The sequence below is a fragment of the Moschus berezovskii genome, chromosome 8 (genome assembly GCF_049115385.1).
Source record: "Moschus berezovskii isolate FMDL1 chromosome 8, NW_MosBer_1.0, whole genome shotgun sequence".
Lineage (NCBI taxonomy): Eukaryota > Metazoa > Chordata > Mammalia > Artiodactyla > Moschidae > Moschus > Moschus berezovskii.
Genome location: NC_142467.1, coordinates 62,085,499 through 62,098,281, shown reverse-complemented (window position 1 = coordinate 62,098,281; position 12,783 = coordinate 62,085,499). Strand labels below are relative to the sequence as shown.

General features: G+C 43.7%; 1 long non-coding RNA gene across 1 annotated transcript in view; it reads left to right on the top strand.

The window, feature by feature from the left end:
* LOC148777077 (uncharacterized) overlaps positions 1-12,461 on the top strand; it is a 31,050-nt gene extending 18,589 nt beyond the window's left edge. The window contains exon 3 of the long non-coding RNA XR_016037961.1: positions 11,674-12,461. This is a non-coding gene — a long non-coding RNA (uncharacterized LOC148777077). The remainder of the gene's footprint in view (positions 1-11,673) is intronic.
* The last annotated feature ends 322 nt before the right edge of the window (positions 12,462-12,783 follow it).

Genomic DNA, 12,783 nt, shown 5'->3' with positions numbered 1-12,783 from the left:
ATCTCTTTCTAGTCTGCCTGGAGCACTTGCCTGCATTATGCTCCTCTGAGGCTGGTTTATCTTGCTTGTTTATAGCAATCTTAATGGTCTTTTAAATCCCAATCCCCTGTCACTACAACCAAAACTTCTATTTCCTTTTCCTTAAATTTCCATGGGAGGTTAAGGGAGACATCTGTTATCCAGTTCTTTCAGCAAAAAGAGAGAAGAAAAATTTTAAATCCTGCCATATGTTGATCTCCTAACTGACATCCTTGCCTTTTTTTTCTCTTCTCTGTTCCAATTATTTTGTACATTACAGTCAGAATAGTTGTTCTAAAACTCCTGCCCAGAAACTCAGTGGCTTCTCATTGTCTCTAGAATAACATCAAAGCTCCAAGCTCCTTAGTCTACCATTAGGGCTTTTCATGATTTTCTTCACCTTTGAATGCTGACTTCCTATTACTCCTTTGTCAGAGGCTCCTGGTCTAAGCCTGTTCCTCTAACGCCATGGCTCCACTTCCTGACCCCCCGTGCTTTCCCACCTCCTCACTACACCTGACTGATGTGCCACCCAGATCAAGCGCTTGCTGCTTCAAACAGCGTGGTGGGTTGTTTGCCCATTCCACAGCGATCTAGTCCGCCTTAAACCTAGTGCTCTTCCGTACATCCATTTGGTACTCGAGGTTATGGTTTATCATATGGTGCATGTTTCTTCCTTTCCCATCTAGATTGTGAGCCTCTCAAGTGCAGAGACTTCCATTTTCTTGTATCCTGAGCCCCACAGAGCTCTTCATAGTATGGGTGCTCACTAAGTGCTGATTAATGAGTATCATGACCTGGCCACGAGATCCCTCCTCAGCACACTCAGCCCTGCCATAGTGTAAGAAGCAGGAAAATAAAGGGGAAACAGAGCCAGTTTTATTACTGCCATGAAAATAATGTGTTTCATTGGTTTGTGCCATCAAGGAGTAGCCTCTTTGCTTGCCTCCAACACCCAATGAAGCATCTGCCCTCACACCGGCGAACACATTCCACTCTCAGAGTAAGTAGTCCAGAGCTCCTCGGGGTGGTGGGCACTCTAGCTTTTCTGTCCTTTTGCTTCTCCACAGTCTGCCCTTCACAGTAGGTTTCTCTGTCATGAATGTAAACTAGCCAGTCCCTCTTGAACATATCAACCCGGCATGTTGAACATATTAACATACCTTGACACCTGCTCAAAGTAGTTTTCTCACTAAGCTAGGTTAATAAAAACAAATGGTCGCCATTTACTTCTTGGCTGATCCTGGGAGAGTGTCTTCTCAGAAATAGGCAGGTTGGCTGGATAGGTAACTCTAGCTCATACTCTGGGGAAGTGGAGAGTTTCCTGCTTCAGCCTGTGTGGCTCTATGAATACTTCACTTGCTGCTTATACCAGCTTCCTGTGGACTTCCCCCCCAGCCCCTATGCTAAGTCCTTTCTGGCCTTCATTCATGTTGATCTAGTGACAGGAAACAGGCAGAGAGGATTCCAGCATCATCCTGGTAGTCTGGATAACACTAAAAGCTTTCCAATACTGCAAATCTTTGATCCTATAATTTTTACTTGCATTAGTTTTAATCAACACTTAGAATCCCCTAGCTTTCTGCTAATCCCTTCAGCCTCCTCCCTTTGGCCTCTTTCCCACTTGATAGATTCATTCTAGCCACTCAGGCCTTCTCTCAGCTTCTTCGGTGTGTTGCTTCTGCTTTCCCAAATGTTCTCTTTGCTCTCTAGGTCTCTATTCTCCCCACCAGCCATTTGTCTAATCCTGCTTAGCTTTCAGGTTCCCCCATATTTTAATGTCACTTATGTAGGCAAACTTCTTTAACCCCCAGACTAGATCAGAGTCCTAGTTCCCAGACCAGTCCTACATATTATCTTCCATAACACTTTGTGCACCTGTATTCATTAAACTACTTTTTAGAAAAAATTTGCTTGGTGCTTATCTTCCCCAGTACTTGGAAAGCTCCATGTGCACAGAAACTGTGTCTATTCTGTTCCCAATTTTATTGCCAGAACCTAGCCCAGTACCTGACACCTAATAGCTTATTCAAGTAAATGTTCATCAACTGGCCATCTCTGCTTCTCACCTCAGTCATTCATTTCCCCTGCTGTTCATCATGTATTGGCTTAATGCTGCTTGTCTGCTATTTATGCTGGTCTATTTAATGTTAGCTCTCTTAAGTTGTACTTTCCTGGAGGGCAGAGAATTCACATATATAATTTTCTTTGTATAAAGCTTTGTATGTGGGTGTATGTGTATGTATCTCATCACCCTCCCCTCCCCTGAAATATAGGGGAAGAATGAGGAGGTAAAATTGAGAAGATGGAAATAAGTGTTTACATAAAAGAGACTCTGAAACTGTTGAGGTGGCTTGTGACTCTCCTTGTTACCCCTGGGGATGCTCAGGGTGCAAGGGACAGGATATGGGGCAGGAATGTGACAGTACAGGAGGCTTTTGGACGTTGTTAAAAGTAATTTCGCTCAGAACCGTGGTGTGTACTGCAGGGTAGCAGGAGGAGGGAATAGAGGATGCTTTTGGGAATTCAGAAAAAAAAGGGAAAAGTGGGAAAAAGACCTAAATGGACGTTTGAATGGATAAAGAAGTTGTGGTACATATACACAATGTAAAATTACTCAGCCATAAAAAGGAATGCATTTGAGTCAATTCTAATGAAGTGAATGAACCTAGAACGTATTAAACAGAGTGAAGTAAGTCAGAAAGCAAAAGATAAATACATTCTAACGCATATATATGGAATCTAGAAAAATGGTTCTGAAGAATTTATTTACAGGGCAGCAATGGAGAAACAGTCATAGAGAATAGACTTATGGACGTGGGGAGAGGGGAGGAGAGGGTGAGATGTATGGAGAGAGTAACTTGGAAACTTACATTGCCATATGTAAAATAGATAGTCAACGGGAATTTGCTGTATGGCTCAGGAAACTCAAACAGGGGCTCTGTATCAACCTACAGGGGTGGGATGGGAAGTGAGATGGGAGGGAGGTTCAGAAAGGAGGGGATATATGTATACCTATGGCTGATTCATGTTGAGTTTTGACAGAAAACAACAAAATTCTATAAAGCAATTATCCTTCAATAAAAAAATTAATTAAAAAGAAAAAAGAGGAGAAGTGGCAGAGCTTAAATCCATAGGCCTCATTTTTCACAAGGACATTAGAGTGCTATTAAGCCAAGGAGAACCACTAACTCTGACAATAGCTCCTCTTGCTATAACCCCTTTGGTGGTGTTTTTATTGCTTTTTAAAATAAAGGTTGAGGAGACTGCGAGCCACATGGCAGAGCAGTTCTCCTGGGTTCCCTTACCCTACTGCTCTCCACCCTACTGCTCTCTGGGTGCCCTTCCCAGTAAAATGTCTTGCTTTGTCAGCACATGTATCTCCTCAGACAATTCATTTCTGAGTGTTAGACAAGAGCCCAGTTTTGGGTCCTAGAAGGGGTTCCTCTTCCTGCAACAAATGGCGACTCTGGCGGGACTCTTCTTCGCTGAGACTGACATCCTGACCACTCGGGGTACTCAGGGGCCAGCTTGCCTGCCAATGGACCAGACCCAGCGGCCGCAACTGGGACCTTTTTGTCCCTGGTCTCCTCCGGACGCGGACAACTAGCCAGAGTGCCCGACTGGCCCCTACACTGGATTGGTCTATAGAAAAGATAGCTGACCTGATCTCACCTTAAAATGATGCTCAAACAGAGGAGAAACTACTCTACACCAGGATGAGAAGATGAAGACATCAGAGGTGGACAGCTTGCCCAAGATGCTGGACCTGATTCGTATGATTATTTATAATGTTTCCTTGACTTCTTAGACCTTTGCATATAAATCAAATGCTTTTCTATCATAGGCCTGATCCTATGCTAGTTTTAGAAATCAATCCAGTTGTTGGATTTGTGGCCAATTACCTATGTCTAGTTCTGGGTTACCTTTGTAAATTTCTCTACTACAAGACTCTAACTAGTTGGCCCTGAGAAAATTTACTTTAAAAAAAAATTATACTCATATTCAGGTCACTATGATATTACTAGATGGGATCCCCTCATCGGGCCAATTAATAATGCCTCCTCTGACTCTGGCCATAAATTTGAGCTTTCTCCTATTACTCAAGCTCAATCAGAGCAACAAGTAAAGTTTCAGCAAAGGAGGAAAAAATCTCCCACAATTATGAGATGGATTTATATAGATAACACCAGGCTATGGTAATTTAGGTTTAAAGTCTCCTTTGTGTTGAAAACAATTAAATCATACTAAGGATAATCTGTCTAGTAACTAGAAAACTGGGCTATATGCCTTATAGATGGTGCCGATATATAATTTCCCTGGAAGATAAAGATTCTACAGAGCAGACTAAGTCAAATGACCTGAGATATACTGGGCTACACCTAAGGGAAGCTCTTAACTTAAGTCTTACTTGTGACTTTACTAATACTGCTGGCTATGTTATTTGTATTTCACCTGTTTTACAAAATTGCTGTTTCTTGCACTGCCAAATGTGTGACTGAGGCCTCTGATAGAATAATATATAGTTTCATATGAGATCGATGATGGTAACAGTATAACTCTAGATATGGGAAGAAGCAACAAGAAAAACTATTTTCCTTGACCCAGAGGCTAGTAAGACAGGTGGTCCAGAAAACTTTGAATACAGTTTTATGGCCTAGTCCAGTAACAGCACGTTGAGTGGCCTATCAACAAAGTCTTTGCCAAACCTGAGAATGGATATTCTCAGCATCGTGGGATAATGTGGTCATGAAATGCCCCCCTCAAAATCATGGTCAAGTTTATGAGCAAAAAGGGGCTCTGCCAACTGAAAAGTGACACTTGCCATCTATGTCTACAAAGATTAAATCATGGCCACTGCAACTGCTGATTTTCAATGCCCCTGAAAGGAGTTCAGGGTGAAAATCAGAAATGAGCCACTCTGTGATCTGGAAAAAACTGGCAGAACAGGCCTTCAGATAGTTAGATCCTTTCAAGAAAAGATTTTATGAGTTCCAATTCTTGCATCTTCTCATACCTAGAGAAACACTGACGTCATTAATGGTGACATCTGCTTTGGCTATAAAGGAAAATTTTACAGTTAAAAAGTCAAAATAGAGTGGCTATGGTTCAGACATACTGAGAAATAACTAGGTGACACTATGGTGTAATTTCTGATTAGACGTTGTATTGCTAACACTTGAGTTTTCTGAGTCATGTCAGGCTTAGATGCCACCATTCTCAAAACAATATCTGCTGGAAGCTAGTAACTGCAACCTTACTTTTTATAAAACTAGGCAAGTTTCTGCCTGGCTGCAAGTCCCCCCAAAGTGCCAGGTCCAGACTGGATTTCAGGCCTATTCTTCCAAAAAGAAATGAGGTTTATTTTGTCTATTAAAATTCCAGTTATCCCTCAAAAAAAATAAATAAATAAATAAATAAAATAAAGGTTGAGAAACAACTTTTACAGTTGTAACTAGAACAGTGATAAGCAGGGCTCATGGTATGTAATCATTAAAAAAAAGCTTTGTTTTGGCTCCCACAGTTCCTTTAAACTCGCTCCATAGTGGTAGTCCTTGCTCCACTCCTGGACAAACGTTTATTCTGCAGTTATTAGGAAGCACTATAGTCGCTTTATATAATAAAACCTCATCTCAGTTAGGTACTTAACATATTCAGCCCAGATATTGTCTCTGTTTCCAAAGTTTTCCAGTATTAAGCTATTTGTCCTCCTTCATCTATGGGGCTTGCTACAAGTAAGAAGACGGGTGTGGTCCTTCCTTCTTTCCTGAAGTTTCTGACACTTTCAGGATTAGAGCAAGAAAGTATGAGGGAGCAGGAAATAATGAACTTGCCTCACATTGTTGAAGCCAGCTTTGTGTTCTCCAGGAATGGCCAGTATTTGAATTTAGCTTTCTCCTGGGGCACTTTTGTGAGTTCTTCAGAGATCTGTACTCCCCCTACCCCACATGCACACTTGACTGGGGCAAGTACACTCTATTCTGTCAGTTGCTTTCTTCCTCTTTAGGAATTCAGTGGTCTGTTGGTGAGAAACCAGTGTTTTGCTCACACAAGTTCTGAGACTGTGGGCAATTCCAGCATTGTTAAGCTGGTGCTAGCCCATACAATTGGAGAAGGCAATGGCAAGCCACTCCAGTACTCTTGCCTAGAAAATCGCATGGACAGAGGAGCCTGGTGGGCTGCAGTCCATGGGGTCGCTACTAGTTGGACACGACTGAGCGACTTCACTTTTCACTTTTCACTTTCACACATTGGAGAAGGAAATGGCAACCCACTCCAGTGTTCTTGCCGGGAGAATCCCAGGGACGGCGGAGCCTGGTCGGCTGCCGTCTATGGAGTCGCACAGAGTCGGACATGACTGAAGTGACTTAGCGGCGGCGGCAGCCCATACAATGGCCCTTATATATCTTGGGCTGGAATAAAAAATCAGTCCATTCTGCCCCTCTGACTGCATAGGATATGTATCAAACCTCCTGAGGGTTCCCTTGAAGCTCTTCTCAGTAGGCTAGTGGTGAAATGCAGGAACCCTTCTTTCTCTGGAGGGGGGTACCCACAGCATACCAACACTTCTCACCAAATAAATAGTCTTTCAAAAATTTTCTTTTAATACCCAACAACTTCTTAATATGGGTGAAGATTTTAGAGTTACATCAGTTTTTCAATGGTTTTCTATGAAAATTTGCATCTTTGCTAACATCTCACTTTCATATGACACAGATACTTCATAGTGAAGCCTGTGTTGAAACTTCCAAATTGCACTGTGTACCTACTGTAGTTGAACAGAGATTTCAGGAACTAAGTAATTCATTTCTGTGTAAAGGTATATAATATCATTTTCTCCTTTCTTCTGTTGAGGAAACTTATTATCCTCATCTGTTACCCTCATCCTTTCCTTGCCTTGCTGAGGGTAGATAAATAAGAAATTGTGAGCATAAAAACAGCTCTGGATGGACCACAGGCCATAGGGAAATAATCTGCAAAGGAGAAGTATTTTTCACAAAGAAGGCAAGTAGAGATGAAGGAAAGGGCTTGATGGAGAGAAGGAAAGAAAAAGCCCAGTTTCATCAGTGTTTTTCTAGACTCCATCCTAACCCCTCCCACCTCCACCTTGATTTGGAGCTGTCTTCTAGATATACGCAGGTCCCTGTTATAATAGTCCCCAAACAATGGTTGCCCAGAGCAGAGACAGCTCCTGTTAGATCAGTAATTCTTGGCTTTGTGTTTTCCAGCTGTATTTGAATCTGTGTCTGCCCAGATTAAGGTGGGAGGGGTAAATGTCATCACTTTTGACAAAATGGCTGATTATCTTTTCTCTATCATTACAAAAGGATATCTTGCTCTCCTGGTTCAGAGCCAGAACCTGCCTTGCAAGGAGTCGAAAGACTGCAACCCAGGGCTGCTGTCAAACCAGCAGATGGAGTAGCAGTACTTCTCTGTGTGCCTCTGGGCCCACCTGGGCTGTTGCGCTGGTGATGCTAGGCCCAGCTCTGCAGCCAGAAGGGACAGAGAAATGAATACAAATGATGGTACTCTGTTGTCATAGCTGCTGTTCTGTTTGCAGAGGAGTTTGGTAAAATATGATCCTGGGAAAGTTGTTTTCATATGCCTCTCTGGAAGCAGTTGTAAGGAGTGAGAGCTTGTATGCCTAACATAGCTGTAGGGCCTAAAAGAAGGAAAGCTACAGAGATAACAGAATCAAGTGGGAGAATGGTAGTGGGAGAATATGACACAATTCCCCTTACCCCTCAAAAACCTTGGTGAGGACACAGGAATACAACCAGTGGCTCTTGGTAGGAAAGGGTAGGTTTAAGAGGCAAGTTTAAGAGGAAAGACAATGAAGCTGAATTACCATCTGCCTAACTCATTCTTCTCTGTCTGAATTGCAGGCATTGGAGTCCCTCTTACTATAATCTGTAGGTTACCTAAGAAATTTACTTTGGGGCCAGTGGCAGAATTTAAGCTTCCCTAAGATTCCTTCTTCTTATTTTCTAAGAATCTTCCATACAGCTGAATATTTGACAGCTCTTAATAAATTACGGAGGCATTGATGGCATTCTCATTGAGAACTCTCTTCTGCCCCACTCAGGCCTATAGGACCGCGTCTGTAAAAGGGTGAGTCCTTTGGCTTCCTCCCCTGTGAATAGAAAAAGGCTTCAGAATGGAGGATGGGGAGACAGTGGATAGATTTCTACTTTCTCAGGGCAGGGCCTGTGTGACTCTCCTCCCTGACTTCCTCTATATAAATAACAAATCCAGAAGTAGGGGTGGGTTGGGGGACTCAGGGTAACCTCCATAACCCCATAACCCATGGCTTAACCATTGAAGACTGCCCTGAAAGCCAGAGGGAAGGCATCTTTCTGATTGGTCCTTTGCTCAGTCCTGAACTGAGGGGAGTTGAAGGTGCTTGGGTTCTTAGCTGCAGAGCAGGTGGCACAGTGTGATCTTCATTGAGAATCCATCAGTGTCTGGCAAGTCTCTTGGCCACAGGCCTCCCTGGAGCCCAGAGCTCTTTGAAGAGAAGTAGTAGTTCTAGGGGAAAGGAAGCTGCTGCTCTTGATGAAAAAGTTGAGAGGGAAGAAAATGAAACTAACAAGGGCTGAAGAGAACTGTCTGAGGCTGAAGAGAATGTTAATGGCTCTGCTTTGGAGCTTCAAAGCTTGAGCTGGATAGGATTGCACACAGATGCCTCTGCTGTCACCTACAGAATACTTACCAAGGGCTGAGTCTTGCAAATAATCACAGCCTGACTTTCCCAGGGCAAAAAGCAATTCCTGCTGAGATGGAGAAAAGAGAAACTGTTGGGAGATCCTAGGCCCAGGTCAGCTGGTTGGGGGTCTAATTGGTCTCTTCCACAGAAGATGACAAATGGGGTTCTGGAAGAATTTAGGTACAAAGGAAATGACTCTCATTGAACAAATATATCTAACAGTTGTCTCATTTCCCTGTTTACAAAATGATAGCTATTATGGATTGAATTTTGTCCCCCTAAAATGCATATGTTAAAACCTTAACCCCCAATGTGATGGTATTTGGAGGACGGTCTTTGGGAGGTAATTAGGTTTAGATGAAGTGGATAATTAGGTTTATGAGGGTTGACTCTCCTGATGGAATTAGTGCCCTTATAAGACGAGACAGACTCAGAGGACTTGCTGCTTATGCTACCCCACTCTCCCAATACCCCACCCCATGTGAGTACACAGCAAGAAGGCAGCCATCGATAAGTCAGGAAGAAAGACCATGCAAGAACTCAACCACACTGGTGCTCTGGCCTCACACTTCCAGCTTCTAGAACTATGAGAAGTAAATTTAAGCCACTTACTCTGTGGTATTTTCATAAGGCAGCCAGAGCTGACTAATACAGCAGCTCTAAAGAATGCTACTGGTACCCTGCCCAAAATCACTTACCAGATCAGTGTATGTGCTTCAAGCCTAGCTGTTTGTATTGAGTCCAGTGTCTCATAGTTGCCCCCTTCTCCAGAAAAATTGCTCCTGGTGAATGGGAGACCCCGTCTTTACCTGCTACAGCTTTCAGTCAAGGACGTACAAAGGCCTCGAGGAAGGATCATTTCTTTACCCCAAAGAAGGAGCAATTCTTTGGTGCCATTCATGCTCCAGAATTGTCCTGTGGCACCAGGTTGAGGCCAAATACAAAACTGTGACCACATCTACCCTTATTACTATTTCCTGCTTCCTTCATTCTCTTTCTCCTGAAGGCAGACCTCAACAATCACATGACCTGAATTCTGTTTCACATTATGCTTCTGGGGAACCTAACTTAAGGCAGCACTTTTCCCAAGTGGTAGAGTATGCTGCTGCTGCTGCTAAGTCACTTCAGTCATGTCTGACTCTGTGCAACCCCATAGACGGCAGCCCACCAGGCTCCCCCGTCCCTGGGATTCTCCAGGCAAGAACACTAGAGCAACCTAAATGACACTATAATTCTTTGTGAGTATAGTGACAATGATTGATGCCCTATGATAATGAGCATTGGGAACAACAGTCTTTATTTTTGTGTCCAGAAAGTATAGAGGAATAAAGGCCCACTGAGAGAGAAGATGAGGATATGTTCTTCTAGCAATAGATGGCTTCTTCAACAGGCATCTGGTGGACAGCTGTGCTTTCCTTGCCAGGAAGGGTTTAAACAGCCTTGTTAGCACAGCACCACAGACTGAGGTTCCACATGGGCTTAACCAATTATGGAAGCATCTTGACTTCAAGAACCCTTGAGCCATGACTAGACGGCAGAGTCAATTGGGCAGGTTTGTGCATTGATTGAGAGTCAGCCAGGCTCTACACTGCCCTGGGCAGGGTCCAGAGTTTTCTGAAAGAACACCAGCACCTGCCCAGGGAACTCTCTGCTTTGATGGGGTGATGTGTTAATAGATGCTCGGAAACTGTCTCCTCTCTACCATGTTTTGCTCAGCCTATTGGCTTTTTCATGATGCTGTTTTGTTCTTGGGAAATTCTGTTTTACTCTTTTTGTAATAATTCCCTGTGTTTTCCCTCCCTCTTCCTTTTCTACCTGCTGCTTTCCTCTGTGAGTCCAGGCTTCATCATCAGAGCCTCTGAGATTTGGGACTGGCTCTATCTTGAGAGAATGAGGGTGAATTCTTACATTATTCCAAGAAACAGGACAGTTTCTAACTGCTTCTGATTACCTCTTAGAGCTTAACTTTCTTAGTTCTATTGGTGAGGATAGGAAGGGATGGAGTGGGTGAAGGGGCGGAAAACTCTCTCCTGATTTGCCACTGACACACCTTGTCCCATCTGTTTTGATAGTGACCCTAGGAAAAATGTGTCTGAGAGGTAACAGTAAATACTTATGCAGATGCTCTCAAAGATTTACGGACATGCCTCAAATATCCCTAACCTTTTTAACAAGCTTAGTTACCCCACAGGAGAATGAGAATGGCTCCTGCTTCTTCTCAAGAGATCTTGTGTTTAGATCAAGAGAGGAAAGGGGGAATTTTGGATAGCTCCTACTCATTTCCCTAACTTTTCTCCCAGTGTATTTTATGGGACGGAATAAAACACAGGTGGCATGAGGCCCTCATATCAGACAGCTGAAGGGCAACTATCTGTTCTCTTCCCAAACATCTCCAATGAACAGTAGATTTGCTTCAGAAAGACTAAATCCGTGAGTTCAAATGATACATGAAGGTGTAGATTATTTGCATCACTTGGCTTTGTTTGCTGCTGTATTGCTTCATTCTTAGATAGGATCTCCACACATGGCAGCCAGGTGGCCACCAGCAGCTCCAAACCAGTGCTACCACATTCCAGAGGGAGAAAGCATGCACCTTTCCCATTACTCCTATAGAAGCCTAGAGAAGACTGTGATTGATGTGGTTTTAAATCATATGACCTTCCTTGAGCCACTTGCTGTGCCCAGAGGTGTGAAATAATCTGATGGGCTAGGCCTGGATCATGTTCTTACTGCTGAAATCGGGAGGAGGACCTTGCCCCTCCAGTCTTGAAAAAACTAGGATATGGGAGAGACTTCCTTAAGGAAGGGATACTTGGGGAGGAACATGTGTCCTTTACAACATACATTGCCTATTTTCCCTCTTTGACTAACTTATTCAAATGGAATTGCTTATGAAACACAAATTATGGATAAAGCAGTCACTTGTGAATATTGTTTTCCTGACTCAGGTGTGAAGAAAGGCAAGCTCAGCTCAAGAAAGGATCAAATCAGTCCATCTGGTTTGAGGAGCCTCTGGTCATAGTGTTCAGGAACCAACTGGAGAGGGGTTTGGAGAACCATGAGGAGCAGTCAATCTTACCATCAACTCAAGGGCGATACAAGGAGGAGCAGCCTGGCACAGAGTAGCACTGAGTTAATGCTTGTGGAATGGCTTCTGTGTGAATCACAGGTCAAAGATAAAGCTGGGAGAAACAGGAGGAACCAAACCAAGAGCTGAAAGTGGAGTCCCATGCTAAGCCAGAGTTCCATTCTTTGATCAAGCCATGTTTCCATAATTTGCCAGATTGTATGCAGCTGTACTCTAGGATTTTCCCACACTATAATTAAAGTTACTGTTTTGTTGTCTTTATCCTGAACAGCTAGTAAAGTATGTGACTTTCTAATAACTTGTGGTAGAGGTCAGAGTAGGTACCAGACAGCAATGACACTGTGGATGTCACTGGTCTCAGGCCCAGGGTCTTCAGAAACAGGCTATGGTTTCTTGAGAGTGGCTGAAGGCAATGGCAAGCCACTCCAGTACTCTTGCCTAGAAAATCCCATGGATGGAGGAGCCTGGTAGGCTGCAGTCCGTGGGGTCGCTAGGGGTCGGACACAACTGAGCGACTTTACTTTCACTTTTCCCTTTCACACATTGGAGAAGGAAATGGCAACCCACTCCAGTGTTCTTGCCTGGAGAATCCCAGGGACGGGGGAGCCTGGTGGGCTTCCGTCTATGGGGTCACACAGAGTCGGACACGACTGAAGTGACTCAGCAGCAGCAGACATTGTAATAAATTGTCACAATAATAGATAAATGTCAGAGAAAGATTCCATAATCAAGGCCTTTTAAGCAACATTTTCTTGGACAAAGTTGGACCTGGGAGATGTGTGCTGATTTATCCTTATGGCAACCCACTCCAGTGTTCTTGCCTGGAGAATCCCAGGGATGGGGGAGCCTGGTGGGCTTCCATCTATGGGGTCACACAGAGTTGGACACGACTGAAGTGACTTAGCAGCAGCAGCAGCTATCCTCCTTCCCCCATCTCCATGAACTATTTCTGTATCTGGTGGACAGGCAG